The following is a 19,289-nucleotide window of genomic DNA, read 5'->3' on the forward strand; positions in this document are numbered from 1 at the left end:
TTATCAAAAAAGAAGCTCCTCACTGTCTACAGTGAGACATGTATTCATGAATTCATGAATACCCCTCCTGAAATTCTCCCATAACTCATCATCTCCATCTTTGAGTCTTTCTCTACTTCGGTTAAACAACCAAGCTGCTACCTTTTTCCTTCTAAAAGCAGATCTCATTCTAGCAGGTTTAATAGGCTTGGCAGCTCGCCTGGTCTCCATGATAGCCTTCACATGCCTAAGTGTGGCATGCGATACCTCTTGGCTTTCTAGCCACATCCAAAGTGTCCAGACTCATCTCTTTCAATTCTCTACCTAAAATGAATCTAATCATACTCATCTTTCAAGGATATATTCTAATGTCATGAGGTATTTTCTGAGCCTGACAATCAGAATTAATCACATGCTCACTATGCGCTCATAGCTTTTATACAGGGCCTGAATTATCACACTTAGTGATTAGGAATAATTACAATTTATATAGGCACTACTCTTTCAGAATATCAACACTTGTATGTTTCTTATTTATCCTTTTATTCCTAAAAGTATCTTCATATGATAAGTTACATTTTTTTTTTAAAATCAATCTCAGAAAAACTTATACAATTAAAATTTCATCTGGGAATGTTAGAACTGGGACAGAATCACGCAGCCCCGTATGTATGTATGTATGTATGTATGTATGTATGTATTTATAAACTATATCCCACAGGCATGATACTGTCTATCAAAACATAATATACTTATTATGTTCACATACAATTAACAGAAATTTCATGAAAGATATTCTTCATATATAACCTATTTAATTTGCTTTTCTCTTTCACTCAAGTGCTTATCATACCCACCAAATACTGCATTCACAAACTGCAACCTACAATCTAAAAGGCACTGATCTAGTCTAAATCCTTAAATGAGAAAGTGGAACTTGGCAATCGTTACGTGAATCCCCCAAGGTTCCTGAACCTAGTTAATATTAGGCAATATATTCTAAGGCACTGGGGCAACTGTTCTACACATTCTCAGTATGCATATTTGTACATTCTATCTATCAATTGGTTCAGTAAGAAATCTGAAGCTTCCAATGAATACTCAAAGCTCTATTCCGACAAAGTAATGATTCGCCTCAAATCATATTTAATACCAGTTATAAATTTACTTATAACAATCCCTAATAAATATACAATATACACTCAGAAGGTCTATCTTTGGCTAATTACACTAGGGGGCACTTTTCAAAATCTCTAGACTTTAGGACTAAGTGCATCTTTCTGAGAAAGTGTGTCACATTCCTGGAATTTCAGAGCTATGGTCTTTTAATCCATTACCAGTTTTCTATCAAGGGATTACGGTCTTGTTTTTCTTACATTAATTATATATAGAATCCTCAGGCAGAAATTCTGACAGAAAGAATGTAAACGAGCTAAGCAGATGCTATTTTAATTAAAAAGAGTACATGCAAATATTTCATTTTGCGTAGGAATTCAATAAAGATTTAGTTATTTTTATTTGGCAGGTTTTGTTGTTTAAATAAAAACCACATGTTAAAAAGGTTATCACATTTGATTATTAATAATGCAGAATAAGTATTCAACCAAGAGCTTCTTCTGCAAAGATAATAAGTATCTAAGGAATATTTGGGAGGGGAAAACACAGGAAATATAAAATTATCTATGGTTACCTTGTTCTAAGAAGCTGAACTTTTGCTTTCTGGCAAAAAATTATCTGATTACTACCAAATTTAAAAGACTATAATTTGGACAATATAAAATGTATATAATTATGACTATAACTGCAAAGAAGTTAACTTGTAGTTTACATCTAAAACAATACACTGAAATACAAATCATGTACAAACTATTTAAAACTACTTTCAAGGAAAAAAGATAAAATTTACATGCTGCAACCACGCTCCTCTGGGGAGGTCATTACTAAGTTATTAGTGAGTATTGACTAATATCACCTAATATAAGATCCATTTAATTTCAGTTAACTGTTATTTAAGTGACCTGCCTAGATTTTCACAAAGCTACAGGCTAAACCTAATTTGTCCCTGTTTTAGAGTAACATCAATTTGGAATTGTCTCAACGTACATTTCAACAATAGTAACAGGATATTCAAAGTTGGAAAAGACAGAATTTATGGAAATCCCAATGCTTAATTAAATCACAGAATGAGGTTTTGAAGTAGTAAATAATAAATCACAATGAATCCTCAATCTGGTTGTCAAGGAAACTACTTTGCCTCTGCCATAATTGCTGTGATCCCCATCTTGCCCTTTTTGACACCAAGCCTTATCATGCATTCTGGTCAGAGACTGAGAGTAGCTTTTCTATTCCTTTCAGGCAATCATGTAACATGCATTGAGCTTGACTGAACAGGGCCATGCGACCATACAAACACTGAATTCAAGGCCTTTTCCTTTTCTATCTAGAGACGGTAATTAACTGGTGAGCAGCAGTATATTCCTATCAAGCTTGGCATAAGAAATGGGACCAAGGCACCTTGGCAGGTCTTAGCAGCTGTGTTTACAGGAAGTTTTCACTAATTTACTAATTTATTTTCAGAAGACCTATTTGTGAACTGGTAATCATTAATATCTTAAATATCATTTTTTGATTCCTCTTCAAATAAAGATCAGATAATAGGTTTGAAAGATTTATGTGTGTGTGTGTGTGTGTGTGTGTGTGTGTATATATATATATATATGTGTGTGTATATATATATATATATATATATATATATATAATAACCACAAATACACCAAAACATTACATTTAATATTGGTAAACTGATTATTTTAGGTGAAACAGTAAAAGCAGTGCCAAGTAGGTATTACTGGCTCAAAATGGTTTACTTTACTTTCCTTCTATTTTTTTATATTGGTCATTTTAAAAATAGTAACTATTTTAAAATAAAATCCTGAAATAAATTCGCAGTTTTATGTCCTTAATTCCATACACTGCTTCTACTGTTTTCAATATTTTTTCTTCCCTTAGCAGTGTTTGTTTTCTAATATAATCCTATTCACTTTCAAAAGTACTCCTTTAGTTCATTTTGCTATGTTGTTTGGAATACCATTTTTTACATCATTTGATTTTGAAGTTCTCTCTACTCACTTCAACCACTATATAGTATAAAAGCATTATTACCATTCTATCATTAAATTCTATCAGTCTACATTGAAAATCAAAATTATCTTCATCAGGAGGACAACTGCTATGATTCAATATCCTTATTCTTTTGTGTCTTATTAAACTCAATACGTTTCTCTAGAGCTAATCACTTATCTAGCAAGAAAGATAGTGACACTGACTATGTCATAAGAAGTGTTAACAGTTCCTGAGTATTGTATAAAAGAATGCATACAAGTGTTTAGTTCTGTTCAGTACATGTTTAGTCAGAAAGCATTCAGTAAATTTTAGCTTCCAACATCATTAGCAATTTTCCTATATTCAATTCAAAATGAAAATACCAGACAAGTAGGGGCACCTGGCTGGCTCGGTTGGTGGAGCATGTGACTCTTGATCTCAGGGTTGTAAGTTTGAGCCCCAAAGTGGGTGTAGAGATCACTTAAAAATAAAATCTTGAATTGCGAAATTCTACTCCTGAAACCAATACTACACTATATATTAACTAAATTGAACCTAAATAAAATAAAATAAAATAAAATCCTTAAAAAGCAAGAAAAAAAATCTTGTCTTGCCTAAGTAGAGAAAGTAACTAGTTAAAACTAATTAAGAAAGTGTAATAATTATGGGAATTCAAGCAGAACTTTACAAATACAAAAATAATAAAGTTGAACTGGCTGATACTTGGAAGAAAAGGATCTAGAATCAAAGTTTGGTACAATGTCAGGAAAAACCCAGCCCGAGTAGCCAGGATATAACAAATCATACAGTATGAAATTTACTGCTTAAATATTTTCTCCCTGTTTTTATCTTAATTCAAATTAATGGATTTACTTATTTTCTTTTAGAATTAGTAACTACAAAGTGTCATAGAAAATAGGAGGACCAGGAAGGTATTTACATTTCTTCAAAAATCTGCATCAAAGCAATACAGTCAAAGCTTAATCAATCATGCAAGTAGACATGACAAGAACATGATCCCAAATATTCCTATTGGTTCCACTATGTTAACTCAACATCACAATGAATATTGGTATCTGATTTTCTCAGTGCGACCAATAAACTTAAAAAAAATTAAAGTACTTTTTGTAGTACTTCAGTACACAGGTAGTGTTAGGGTATTACACGTGATTCTTACTCTCTGCCTAAGTTCTCTCATATAAAATACACCATCCTGAAAATAAACTGCGTAACTTCTCAAACTAAATAAAGCAACATAAGATCCTGTCCCACTGAAACACACCATACCTTAACTAGGTAAGTTAATTATGTGCTTTGGTTTCACAAACAAACTGCTGTTGCCAGCTGCATTCTAAATAAGAGTAAACAGAAACAGTTTGAGCTGTCAACAAAAGACATAATTAAATAGAAAAAATGCTGTCAAATAAAACATGGCTACAATATTTAAAACAAGTAAGGCCAACCAGATTTGGAGTAGACTGTATATCAATGCACCTTAACCATCTTAACCACTAACCAGTTGGGTCAAATAAAAATAATCTAGAAGGAAAAAGCTCACAGAAACGTATTTGTGGGGAAATAAAGTTTTATGCAAATAAAGGTTAAAAGAAATTAAAAAAAAATTTTCAGCTCTTCTCAAGTAGAATTCCACAAGAGAATAAAGCCCTACATAAAATAATTGAAGGTCTATTTTCCCAATTCTGCTATTCTAGATGCACTGGTGAGTGCTAGATGTGTTAGGTCTTAATTACCTACCAGAAATAGCTGAAAGGGGCAAATAGAGCATCTTAAAAATTATGAGAACAGACTCCATACTCTTCAGTTTAAAAGATGCTACGGCTACAAAAGGCATTTAATCTCTCCTTCAGGAGTATCTTCTAACCATAAAGCTAGTTTATATGTTTACAATGTCCTAATTTTTCAAACTGCTTTCACATTTGCTCACTATGTCATTATCCATATAAACAACTCCAGTTATTTGAACATGCTTTGCAGGAAGCATGGTATTTTACTGTAAAAAAAAGTCTTTACTGTAATTTTTTTAGATAATTAACTTGAAATGTAATGAATACTGAAAGGGCCAAGAAAATATGTGGGACATTTTAATTACTGGTAGTATATTTGGTATAATAGAAATCCTTCAATAGGTTTGCTAAAATTCAGTCTCTTAAGCTATATAATAGTAGAAACCAGTGAGCTCTGCAAACCACAAGGATTATGGAGGAAAAAACCACCTCTACCTATTTAGCACCAACCTAATTTTTGGATGTTTGGCCACATTTCTCACTTCTAGTTAGGATCATTTTTCTATCTTCATTTCCTGATACCTAAAATCAGAAAACAAAATGCACACATTCCATATAACCTAAAGGCTTCTACAGTACCTCTCTCTGTGTTGACATACCAGAAAAGCAGGGAGGTTAATTGAAATGGCAGACTCAGGAAAAAAGGAGAAGATCACTAAACAATTTTCACACTTGATGAAAGAAAATGTAAATCAATCCAGTATCCACTGACCACCATTTAGATGCTTTAGCACAGTCTGAAGCTGACTTAGGACAAGATTAAGATAAGACATTGTCTTCACCTTGGATAATTTTGGGGAGCAGGAAACAGATCTATACTAGGAATATATATATATATATATATATATATATATATTTGATTATATATAAAATTCTGATTATATAATGAATAAATATTATGTGTTGAATATGTAATGAACATATATTATATATATTCATTTACATGGCACAGACTGTGTGGTGGAAAAATTGAGAGTAAAGAAACATTAAAGATGGGGCGCCTGGGTGGCTCAGTCAGTTAAGCGTCCGACTTCGGCTCAGGTCATGATCTGATCTCACGGTTCGTGGGTTTGAGCCCTGTGTCGGGCTCTGTGCTGACAGCTCAGAGCCTAAAGCCTGCTTTGGATTCCGTGTCTCCTCCTCTCTCTCTACCCTCCCCTGCTCGTGTTCGTTCTCTCTCTCTCTCTCTCAAAACTAAATAAACATTGAAAAAAAAAGAAACACTAATGATAACTAGAATAGTGAAGTAAGATGTTATGAAGGAGGGGAAATCTCATTTTAACCTTGAGAGATGAGCAGAGACAATACAGAGATGATGATGACCAGGATTAAGAACAATCTTAAAGGCAGCTTTCTTGGTTTGTTTGTTCGTTTGTTCCTTCCTCCCTTCCTCTCTCTCTCTCTCTCTCTCTCTCTCTCTCTCTTTCTTTTTTTCTCTATGTCTGTCTTTCTTATGTGCTGTTTGTAACAACATGAAAATGACAAAAGTGATTTGATAGGAAAAATGTAAACATTAGCATGAGGCTAATATTTAAAATACAGAGGAATTAATACCTTACCCAAAAGAAGTTCTGTTACTCATTATTTTGAGCACCAGATCCATTACTCCTCATACTGTTTCATAACAATATATAGCTTCATATTTAGCATATAAACCGATTTATCCCATAATACACAATTTGAGTACACTAGTATTTCAAAGAAATTTATGAAGAAATTAAGTTGGAGGCCGAGGGGAGTAATACCACCACAATTTTAAAGACTGAAAGATGCTGTTGTACTGGTTAATTCAGGATTTGAAGGGATAAGACTAAGAGATCTTAAAATTGCTTTCTACAAAAAACCCTCAGTTACAAAAGAACTTAAGGTTGACTTAATCTTCCATCTGTAGAAATCAGAGAAGGTTGTTTCATGTGTTTTAACTCAGAGAAACAGGGAATGTCCGAGTACTTGACAAATAACTCCCCTGACAGTATCTGAGGCTTAAATAATGGGACAGAAAGCATTCTAACAAGGGCACCCACAATATGTTCAAAGGACCACTCTTTGAAAAGGAAAAAAACCCAAAAAACAGGGAATTTCCTTAGACATAGTGCAACTTGAAGTATTATTATCTTCAGTGTTCAGATGAAGAGCCAAATCTCAGCATATTTATAGGGCTGTTTTTGCTCACAGTAATAGTAATTAGAATTGGAAATAAAATTCAGTTTGTTTTATATTTTAGCTTCCATAACACTGGAACCTTTTAATCACAGGTATGAAGAAGAGTCACTAAAAGAACTCCCTTGTATTTCAGTACAGATATATCTGTCTCACTTGGGCAAATTCATTTTAAAGATTTTATTCTGGTTGGGTAAATAATCACCAATCAAATAGTTATAAAGCTTTAAATAATGCCTTAAGAGTTGTCTAATCCAATTGGATAATGTTCTAGATAAGGAAATGATGTCCCAGAAATAGTAAGTGTCTGCCCAAGGCTATGTTCAGTGGCAAATCAGTGGCAGGGAAAGGTCAAAACAAATGATTTACTTTCAACTGTGACAATTCTAGTTTCTCAAACTATGACTTCAGTCATAAGTATTTTGAGATTTTTCCCAAGTATGTTCAATAATTACTCTGTTATTTTAAAAATAGTTCCATTCTTCCAGATATGTCCTGATCAAACTGACTCTGAGTCTACATATCTATATGTTGCACTTCTAATCCTGCAAAGCTACAGATTCTCACAGTCTGGTCCTAGATTTGTAAATAATTCAATAGTCTCAAAACCAATCAGAGATACAGATCATTCCCTGAAGGGGTCCAGGTATGAGTAAAAGGAAGAAACAGAAAAATTATTTTCATATTTAATTTCATTGTTAGGCTAATAAATTTAATTAAATGGTTTTAGGGGAAGTATCTTCTTTCAGAATGTGTATTTACATTTTAAAACTGCTAACTTTTTATATGAATCAATTATAGCATAGAACATGTTACCTTTTTAAGAAAATACTTCCCAGTATCTTTAAGAATCTATAAACTATAAACTATAAACCACCTAGGCTTATATTTATTTCAAGTTTCCCATAAGGCCATTTACTCTTAATTTTTAGCCTTTTACGTGATATTGAGCTATTTCATAATTATAGTTGGAAAGAATAACCTATTAATTTAAAAGGGACACATTACAACATTTCTCTCTGGTATTACAATATTTTAATTTCTTTTTTGGAGACAAACTCATTGGGAAGTGACCATCTGCTAGGGTGTTAGTATTATTCAGGCAAAGCAATGAATAAATATGCTATGCTGTGAGAAGGAGACCATTAAATGAAAGAAATACAGAAAAAGCAGTGTGAAACCAACAGATTGATTCAATGCCATGGAAAAAGCATTTTTCGTTAATTAATTTCCAAACACAATAATTTTTAAATGCATGCTTTAATTAAAAATATAAAAAAATCTTTTAAAATCTATTTTTTATTCTAAGTCAAGAATATATTTACAAAACAAACAACTAAAAATCAAACTTCCTATCATTTCTTCTTATGTGATTTCTTCACCATCTATTCATACATAGTTAGGTTATGTCCCCAACATAAATATTGTCCAAATACAATTTTAAAAATATACACACAGTAACTTAAATTTCATACACTGCTATATTTTCATGTATTTTGAAACATTTTCCAAAAATTTATGTCATCAGTATTCAATGAGTGAGATAAAGTTTAATACTTTTTTTTAATGCTTATTTACTTCTGAGAGAAAGAGACAGAGGTGTGAGTGGAGGAGGGGCAGAGAGAGGAAGACAGAGAATCCAAAGCAGGCTCTAGGCTGTCAGCACAGAGCCCAATGTGGGGCTTGAACTCACAGACCGTGAGATCATGACCTGAGCTGAAGTCGGATGCTTAACCTGCTGAGCCACCCAGGCACCCCGAGTTCAATACTTGTTTATTTAGGGGCACCTGGATGGTTCAGTTGGTTAAGTGACCAGCTGTGCCTCAGGTCCCGATCTCACAGTTCGGGAGTTCAAGCCCTGCATGGGGTTTCTCTGCTGTCAGCGCAGAGCCTGCTTCGGATTCTCTGTCCCCCTCTCTCTCTGCCCCACCCCTGCTCATGCTCTCTCTCTCTCTCTCTCTCTCTCAAAAGTAAACATTAAGAAATTTTTAAAAATACTTTATTTATAAATGTAAGAATGTCAAATCAACTAATATCTAGATTTCTGATTTCTATTATAGTAATTTCTATGTATGTATAATGTGGGGCCTGTACAAGTATGTAAGATATATACTTAATGAGAAACCGAATCATATTAGGTTATGTTAGGGAAGAGCAGCAAAGTAAGTGGGCCACCATATATAGATAGGGCTTCCTGTGCCTAAGGGGTGAGCTTTAAACAAGAGATTTGCTCACTTGGCCAACTATGGATTCCCTGAATCTCTAGGGAAGCCTATCAGAGGAGAACAAACCACCCTCTATATTGTAGTACAAGTTTAGGACCAGGAACTGTAAATGCTTATTCAAACTACATAATATTCTAATATAGTAAAACAAATGGAAAAGTATAGATTTTTATAACTACTCCCTCATAGTCTGTTTTTTACATCTGTAAACATGATTTACAGAGATTTTTCTTTCTTCCACACACAATTTAATTGCCTTGTCAAGCCCGACTCACGATTAACACCTGGTAAACATTTCAAATGATTTTGATTGCTATTAAGCAGCTAAGCCACTCTCAATAACTTCTAAGGGCAAGGTATCCCTATAGTTAATCTATTTACGCAAATAGCTATCTATTTGAGCCAGCAAAATTTCTTTTAAGATCTATCTCTAACTTCTTTCCCCAAAATACCAAGTTTTTTTTTAAATAAAATGTCTTAGTGCTTTACAAATATGAATTTCTTTAATCCTCCTAACAGTATGGTAATAATCCTCATTTAAAGATAAGCAAAACCAGACAGAAAGAGGTTAAGTAGGCAGCCCAAGGTCATGAACAGGAGAGCACTCCTGTTTAAAACTGAAAGGCTGAGATTCACACTCAACCATGCTATGCTCTTCAGCACTGTGTCATGTCACCTTAGTCATGTCAATTACAGCGATAAATTTTGATGCGCAGAGATAAAGGCAAACACTTTTTAGTTTGAAAGTCAATCCTGAGAATCCACTTTATGTCATCTTAGAATGAGAATATCTATTACAACAAAATGTTGCTACTTCACTGGCACTCAAAACCAAACCAAACTAAACAAACAAAAAAAAAGTGATTAGGGAGACAGGAATAGGAATTAAGTCTCAATATTCTCAAATGAGGGGTTGAGTAGGAGTCGTTAAGATGAATCAGGGAATCTTGTTGCAGAAAAGGAATTAATTCTACTTTCAATTCGACTACCTAAGAGACTGACTTGCTGATACATAACCCATACCAGTCCACAGCTTAGAAACAATGCTGAATTTTTGAAGCTGAGCTTCCTCAGTAGATGGAATGTGGGAAGTTTTTAGCAGTGTAAAAACCAAAGGCAGGGAGGGAATAACAATGAAAGTCAAGAAAGTCAACAATGAAAGTCAAGAAAATTTTCCTAACTTTTCTCTCAATTTGAGACTGCTACCTTGAGTCTACCACTAACTTACTATGTTATCCTGAATGAACATCGTCATAAAATATTCCTCTAAAAAACGAAGGGGTTGAGTTAAATTTTCTCCAAAGTCCTTTTTAAATTCTACAGTCTTTAACTGAAGTTATTCAAGTTAAATAAGCATTTATTGCTAGTCAGGGAACTCTACTTGTTATTAAATGAAAAGCTCTGTTAAATGTAAATCAAGGATTTCTCTCGAGGTCCAAAATGGTGTAATAGAATCAATGGAAAAAAGTAATTTTTATAGCACATCTGAGTAAGTGCAAAAGGTCACATGTCCACTTCAGTATCATTAAGAGCTTTACAGGAAATAATGGAACACAGTGTAACAAAGGTACAGCATTAACAAATGTTGGGATTCTTAAATATGATTTCATGGTAGAATGCATACAAAGTTTTGACAGGAGTAAAATGAAAAAAAAAAAAAAAAGACCTGTATCTGCTTTAAAAAATATCTGAAGATCATATTCAAAGCATATGGTAAAACAAACGTGAATTCCTCTTTTGGCCAGACATTAAAAACTTTATATTTTTGAATGACTTTATATCACATAAAGTCATATGTGAAAAGCATTTTGATAGTTTAGCTTCACATATTTAAAAAAAATAGCTCAAACATGCTAACTTTTCGAAAATGTCAACTTTTTAAACTACCTACACCGTTCAGTGAAAGACACAAAAATGTGAAGATTTTCAAGGTCTAGATTCTTATTCAAATGAATACTTATTTCATAAGCACTTGATATACAGTATTCTCCTTTATGCACTTTAAGAAGCTGAACTACTATTGCAAATGCATAATTGATTTATGGGGGAAAGGTTCAAGTGAAGGACATATTACCAACTGTGCATTAAAGAGGCAGGGTAGAAGAAAATGTACAGCTCTAGAACATTTTAAAAGCAATATTTAAAAAATGCAAATGCCAGATACAGGCAATGCTCTCCATTTCACATCAGCACATACGTCACAATAAACCTAAAGTCCCTCTCCAAAAACAATCACCAAAAGGGAGAGTTTGTATCAGAATGCAAATAAAAGGCAAATCTTTTTCCATGTGCACATAGTAAGAAGGGTACTGTGCTCAATTACTCTTTTAAAGAATAAGATTTAACTGTTGTTAAATTTATAAAAGTGCATTAAGAATTTAATCACAACATGGTACAATATTAATAGATACAAATACATCATAGTTCAAATCCTATGTAACAAGGAACGGTGCAATTAAAAGTCTATGGAATGTATATTCGTAATGTTTCTGTCATTCAAAAGCGTTATACAGGTGCTTTAATAAATCTAATTCCATAATTCTTTATTTTTTGAAATTATAGAAATGGATCTTTATTTTCTTACCCATTTTCACTCCCTTCCCTTAGGAATAACTACTCGACCCAGTCAGTTTTTCAACCAAGAAGTAAAAGGTAAGTATTATTAGGGAAGTGGGCTGGCAGGTGGACAGTTGTTCACTCTGCCTGTCATATCCCTTTAATGCAACTCTGATTTGCCTTTGTTCTGACAGTAGCAAACAGCTGCTTGTAAATGAGCCACTGTCCCTGGGCTGCCTCCCATTATTCCCCACTTTTGTTTGACAAGGTCACTTGCTACAGGGATTTTGTGAAGAAAGGATGAGCAACCTATAGAATTAAGAGTTTAGAACATAAGCAAGCTAGGTATTTTTCTTTTGGTAGCATGAGCAAATCAAGACTTGTACAAAAAAAGTTTTTTGCTCATTGAGCAAATCAAACATTTTTCCTAATTTCAAAAACCAAAAAGCTCTATCACAAAAGCAAATGACTTTGCCATAAATCCTCTTTCCTTAGAGTTTACATGACAGTGGTATAAAAGGCAGACAATTACAAAATAATATTTACAAGCACATATGAATAAATACTAAGATGTTGCTCGTCTGCTGTTTTACAATGAGTTCAAGATCTGGAAAGCAGCAACTGCAGGAACACTTTTGGAAAACTTGATGCTATAATCGTACAGTTCTTGTATTTTAAATTTCAGTAAAAATTTCATTTATGACTAATTCCATTAAGGGTAGTAAATAAGGCAGGGACCTTCAAGATCAAAAGTTTCACAATTTCATTCCATATTGATTGTTACTTTTAATGAACTTTACACAATATATAAATTAATCTAGACTGAAACTTATTACTAAAATGTTTGATCAATATTCCACCAGTGATCCAAAAGGTATAATTGACACTATAAAGCAAGGCTCACCTTTAATTTGCAGCTTGACCTATGATCTTCAGAAGGGCTTAAAGCTACATTATGACAATCTCATGCAATTAAGTTGTTTCTAAAGAGAGGCAGGCAGAAAAAGTGGGATGGCAAGTTTTCCAAGCCATGGATGAGCATAAAGAGGGCATGCTGGAGCAGACACTCATCCAAAATGAATCATGATTTTGTGGTTCTGAAAGTTTATGAGTGGGAAAAGATCTAGGAAACTCTTTATGCATTCTTAGGACAAAGCCACATAAATGTCACACAGAAATCTAGACTTAATTATGCACAAATACAATTTCTCACTATTCCATCTCTTTACCTGCATCTAAAATTAGACGGTTTTGTACATTTTTCTCATTTTAATATACAACCATCAGAAGGAATGTGAGCCTACAGAAAACTTTATCAACGCAAACAAAGCTGAAATTCTTTCCAGCAACACCAGCACTTTGGATGTGTTCACTGGTAAGAGGTTATTTACACATTGGGGGAAAATGAAGAATCATGTGATGATGTCAAGTTCCCTCATTCTCTACTCAAACATTGCAAATCTGTTCACAGAATATACCATCCAAGTTTTCAAAAAATCTCCAGGCTCTTGCCATCTAATATACTCAGAAAATTTTATCAGTCTTGTCTCATGTGGAAGGCATCTGAATTCTAAAAATAATTTGACTACCTTAGCCAGGCTGACTTTGTATATCTTGTAAAGGCTACTCTGTTTTCTCCCATTGTCAGCCATTACTCTGATGTATCATTTATGGAATTAAAATAAAATGGGTTTTCCTACATTTTAGTCAGGATATGTCAAAGCAGCTTCACAAAACACCGCATTTAAAGACATGTTAAAAGTATTATAACTGAATTATATTTGGTTATCCAGTGTTAAAAAGTATTCACATAATAAAAAAAAATTAAAAGAAGCTAATGTTAATCCCTTATAACAGCCTTCACTTTTGCACAAAGATTTGAACACTCTAGTAGTTCACTATTAAGAGCATAGGACCGAAGATTTTCAGCTTCATTTATATTCAGAGGCAGGCAAATCACCAAAACTCATTTACATCCCTCCATTTTCCTTACAGCATGTTAACAGCAGGTGGTCTATCCATACCATCTTTGAAATAGGTAGGTGGCTTAAAATGCCTTTACATTTCAGTCAAGACCCTGAATTAAAAATAAACTTGAGCTTTAACTTCATCATTTTCTCTACAAGATTCAGTAATACAGAATAAACATAGTACTTAGTTTGTTCTTATTTTAATCTACATTCCACATTCTGGCTTCATACCATAAATTTGCTCATTTTAATCCTGCATGTTCTCCAAAGAGTGAAGCATTTAAGCTAACAGAGCTGACAAAATGATCCAGTAAGAAACTATAAGTGTTTCTGATAGTCTTATTTTATTTTGTTTATTTTTGCACTCTATAGACTTGCCAGCATTCCTTTTTAAAAATTTTTTTAATGTTTATTTTTGAGAGACAGAGACAGAGCATGAGTGGGGAAGGAGCAGAGAGAGAGTGAGACACAGAGTCTGAAGCAGGCTCCAGGCTCTGAGTCGTCAGCACAGAGTAGACGCGGGGCTTGAACTCAGAAACAGTGAGATCATGACCTGAGCCAGTCATGCTTCGGTGCCCCATCAGCATTCCTTTTTACTGACGAACATTAGAAAACATTTTTACGAGTGCCTGGGTGGCTCAATTGGTTAACTCTCCGACTTTGGCTTATGTCATGATCTCGTGGTTCAGGAGTTCGAGCCTCACATCAGACTCTGTGCGCACAGCTCTGAGCTGGAGCCTGTTTTGGATTCTGTGTTTCTCTCTCTCTCTCTCCCCATCCCCTAACTCACGCCGTCTCTCTCAAAAATAAATAAACATTAAAAAAAAATTTTAACACTATCACAATAGGAAAATCATGATTATATTGGCTAAGTGCTAGCCCTAAGATAAACAGAGTATGTCTACATAGATGTTCATAAAAGTATTTTTTTTTCAAATGTTTATTTTTGAAAGGGCGAGAGAAAGAGAGAGAATGAGTGCGGAAGTGGCAGAGAGAGAGGGAGACAGAGGATTTGAAACAGGCTCCACGCTGAGAGCAGAGCCTAATGCGGGGCTCTAACTCACAAGCCTTGAGGCCAGGACCTAACTAAGTCGAAGTGGGACACTTAACCAACTGAGCCACCCAGGCATCCCTATAAAAATGTCTTTGTGTCATCTACTGGCAACGATTTTTCAGAAATAAATGTACAAAATACTCTAATTTCTAAGGACATATGTCACCTTCTACTTAATCTGACATGAGTATTAGAAGAGCCAGACTGAAACATAAAAGTCAAGGGGCCCCTGGATGGCTCAGTGGGATAAGCATCCGACTGTTGGTTTGAGTTCAGATCATGACCTCACGGTTTGTGAGTTCTAGCCCCACGTTGGGCTCTGCACTCTTAGATTGGGATTCTCTCATTCTGCCCTTCCCCTGCTCGCTCTCTCAAAATAAACAAAATTTTTAAAAAAAATGAAAAACAAAAAAACACTGCAACACGAAAGTCACTCAGCACCTATACTTAACAGGGTGAATAAATAAGTTTTTGTGAGAAGAGTATGTCAACACAAAAAGGTTACAGAGAACATTCAAATCATCAGCATTACAAGTGCCTTCACAATAAAAATATGGAAGATTTAAACCACATATTATAAAAATTGGTTAAGAATCCTTTGAGGTAGGGGAGATGATTCTACTTGTCGTTTTTCAGACTAAAGTCAAGACTTCTAAGGAACTTTGCATATCCATGAAAACTCACAACTCAGAATGTTATGGCCAGACTTAATTCTGTTTTTCATTACTACTGTGGCCTCGTGCATTTCCTTGAGATTACAGAATAGGTACGGAACAAACCAATCTACATATTCATCTTTTTAAAAAGATGCTAAATTTAATCTCTAAGTAATTTTAATCTCTCTGGCTATCAGTGTCTAGTGACAAATTAATACTTAAAATATGATAAATGAAGTAAGATTTATTAAAACACTAATATTAAGACTTGAAAAGTAAATATTAGAGGCCTCTAATTAGAGGCACCCAAGTAACTCAGTCAGTTAAGCGCCCAGCTCTTGATTTTGGCTCAGGTCATGATCTCAAAGTTCACGAGTTCAAGCTCCACATCAGGTTCCATGATGATGATATGGCGCTTGCTTTGGGATGCTCTCTCTCTACCCCTCCCTGGCTCATGCTCTTTCTCTCTCTCTCTCTCAAAAAATAAATAAGCTTTAAAAGAAGCGTACAGTTTTATTTTTCATTTTCCACCAATAACATAGTCATTTATATTTATGTTATACATTTCAGAACAAGACAATAAAAATATTGTCTCCAAAAGAGACAGAAAAGATTATCATTTACCAATGCTTTAACTAGGTAATAACTTTAGGTAAAATGGAACAAAGCGTTTTAAAAAGTAGTTTTATATAAGTACCAACCAACATAAATGTAAAAATATTCATGAGCAGAAAAATGAAAAACTTAAAAAAATATGCTTTTGGTTATTTTAACTATGCTGACATGGAAATGAATTAAGTACAAATAGAAACAATTTCTGACAGTATAACACTGATAAAAATCAGAACCTTCATCATTTCATAACATTCTGCCTGCAAATAAATGTAAAAATGCTTTCATTAGGACTAGTTGTTCTGTCAACTTAAAATGTAGTTTATATTCCTATATCTTGAAAATAATTTCATTTAACCTGACTATAATCCTGGACACTTTCCAAAATATGAAGCTATTATTTGAAATTGGTAAGTCCCATATATCAACTTCTGTTTTACTTGAAAACTGATTCTTGCAATTAGAAATGTTACTGTATAAAGTCTTACTTTGTTAGTATACCAAGATGTTTTAAGAAAGGATAAACAGGAGTATTTACTTCTTATTAGAGCATCTCAAATACAAATGAAAAAAAAAAAAAAAACCACTGGTTATTCCTTGTTTTTAGACTGAGTAGATGCACCAATAAGATCTAAGGAATCTATTCTAATTTAGATAATTAGAACTTTAAAAAACTTTTATACAAGTCATAAGCTTCACTAAATGTTAGGTTATCAAAAAATGTATTTTTAATAAATTCACCACATTTTATTCTTCTTTTATAAAAACTCATGAATATGTATAAAAAGTTTTAGGCGCAGATACCCAATGTGTATGAAATTCACTCTGAATAATTTTGTGGCACAAGCCAAGTCTCTAATTTCATACAACTCTCATAACGAGTGTTACTAATTTTTTATTGTTGCTTCATGCAGGAAAATGTGCATTTCCTCCTTGTTCAGCTTTAACATGGTGTAACACTACAGTTTTCAAGATATGTAGCCATTATATCTGACAATGCAGCTCAAATGACTAACAAATGTCACATGGAGATATAAACACTAAATAAGTAAATACAAAAGAATTCAAAATTAAATCTGACCTCATGAAGACTGCATTTAAATCTCCCTTAAATAAAAAAAGCTAACATGTCAACCTAAATGAACAGATAGTATGATCTGAACATTTAATGTATCTTATCCAATTTTAAGAAGTCACCAATTATATTTTACATTTCATAAACTTTTAATAAGTCAATGGTTTTGATGATCAGTTTGACTGACATTCATCATTCTTCTCTACACATCAGTGAGAAATTATACTTCCTTGTAAATTATTAAGAGAATAAAGTATTCAAAATATACCTATATAGTTTTATAGTAATTTTCTTTTATTTATTTTTTCAATGTTATTTTTGAGGGCGGGGGAAGGGGCAGAAAGAGAGGGAGACATAGAATCCCAAGCAGGCTCCAGGCTCTGAGCTGTCAGCACAGAGCCCAACGGGGGGGGGCCTGAACCCACGGACCATGAGATCATGACCTGAGCTGAAGTTGGATGTTTAAACCAATTGTGCCACCAGGAGCCCCAGCAAATTTCTATTCTAATATTTTTATATGTTTACTCAAGTACATTTAGCATGGTTGGAAGTCATTATACACAGTGATCTATTGTTAATAACAAGGGTGGCCAATTTTTCTATGCCTATAGCCTTTGAAAACAGTGGAAAACACTTGGAAGATGAAAATGAAAGACAAAAAGAGACTGGCGGAAAAAAAACAAGAAACGTATTTGTAACTGTAACTGGACACAATATGTTCCTTTTCTCGGTCAATAGCTGGTTATACCATCCAGAAACCCAGGAGTCGTCCATGACACCAGACATCTCCAAGTCTGGCTGATTTTAATGTATCCTTCTAATACATTTTCTTTTGTCTCTACTTTTATTTATTTACTTTTTAAAGTTTATTTACTTATTTTGAGAAAGAGAGAGAAAGAGCAGAGGAGGGGCAGAGAGGGAGAGACAGAATCCCAAGTAGGGTCCACACCATCAGCACAGAGCCCAATGTGGGGCTCGAACCCATGAACCCACAAACCGTGAGATCATGACCTGAGCTGAAGTCAACAGTCAGACACTTCACCGAATGAGCCACCCTGGCACACCCGCCCCTCCACCCCACCATGTCTCTACTTTTAGCAAGATAAGCCACCTACTGATCTTTGATTCCAATGCTGTCACAACATCTTTTCAAATCTCCCTGCCATATATTTTAGTTCTTCTCTCCCCACTTCACAATCCTTTCTCCTCATAGCAACTGTGACCTTTCAAACTCAATCTCATCAGGCCAAGCTCCTGGTTACTATCAGCTCTTAACATAAAGATGAAAAATCCTAAACATAGGCCACGGGGTCCCACCTGGTTTGAACACAAGATCTCTGAGCTCAGACACTACATTTTACTTCAATTAGTCAAATGTACAAGCACCTTTCAGTTCTCCACACAAGAATAACTTGACTCCCCTAATTTGGTCAAGTATTTGGACCTACACTCCAACTCTCCTTTTTATTTATTGAAGGATGACAGCATACAGTATGCAAGGAGCTGGCTAAAACAAAGATAGGATTACCAGCTACATGGAGCCAAATTTAGTGCAAATAATAGGTGCCCACCTCTCCCCCCAAAATGTAAAATCAACACACACATTCATGTTGTAGTAGGTACTAATAAAGAAATAGGTAAGGAATTAAAGTGCTGTATGTCTGGAAGTTGTGGGAGAAGAGGATGTTTTGATTGGGCAGGTTTTGTCTAAGACAAGAACATGCAAATTTTAATCTAAAAAGGATAAAAGAAGTAATTGTGAGTTGGGGAGAGGAAAATAATTCTGGGCAAAGAAACTACAGGTGTAAAGACCTTCAGATGTTGACAGGAACTAAAATAAGACTAGTAAGCCTGAAGGCAAGGGAGCCTGTCCAAGTGTGATTCCATGGAAAGCTGGAGAGAAAATCCTAAGTTAGATCACTTGGGGTTTACACCAATTGAGACCACCAAAGAGTTTTTAATAGGAAAAGAAAGTGACCCAATTTATATTTTACAGAGCTCACTTTTGCCGACCTTGGAGAATAAATGGAGAAAGAATGGGGAATTGGGGGCGGAAAGGATGAATGTGGCCACTACACCAAGAAACCATCATTTT

The 19,289-nt window shown here is 34.3% G+C and overlaps 1 protein-coding gene across 30 annotated transcripts in view; it reads right to left on the bottom strand.

Annotated features, from left to right (window-relative positions):
• ADGRL2 (adhesion G protein-coupled receptor L2) overlaps positions 1-19,289 on the bottom strand; it is a 621,134-nt gene that overhangs the window by 104,109 nt on the left and 497,736 nt on the right. The gene's annotated exons all lie outside the window — the stretch shown is intronic.

The sequence above is a fragment of the Panthera pardus genome, unplaced genomic scaffold, assembly GCF_024362965.1.
Source record: "Panthera pardus isolate Hobbes unplaced genomic scaffold, ASM2436296v1 HiC_scaffold_11, whole genome shotgun sequence".
In the NCBI taxonomy this organism is placed as follows: domain Eukaryota; kingdom Metazoa; phylum Chordata; class Mammalia; order Carnivora; family Felidae; genus Panthera; species Panthera pardus.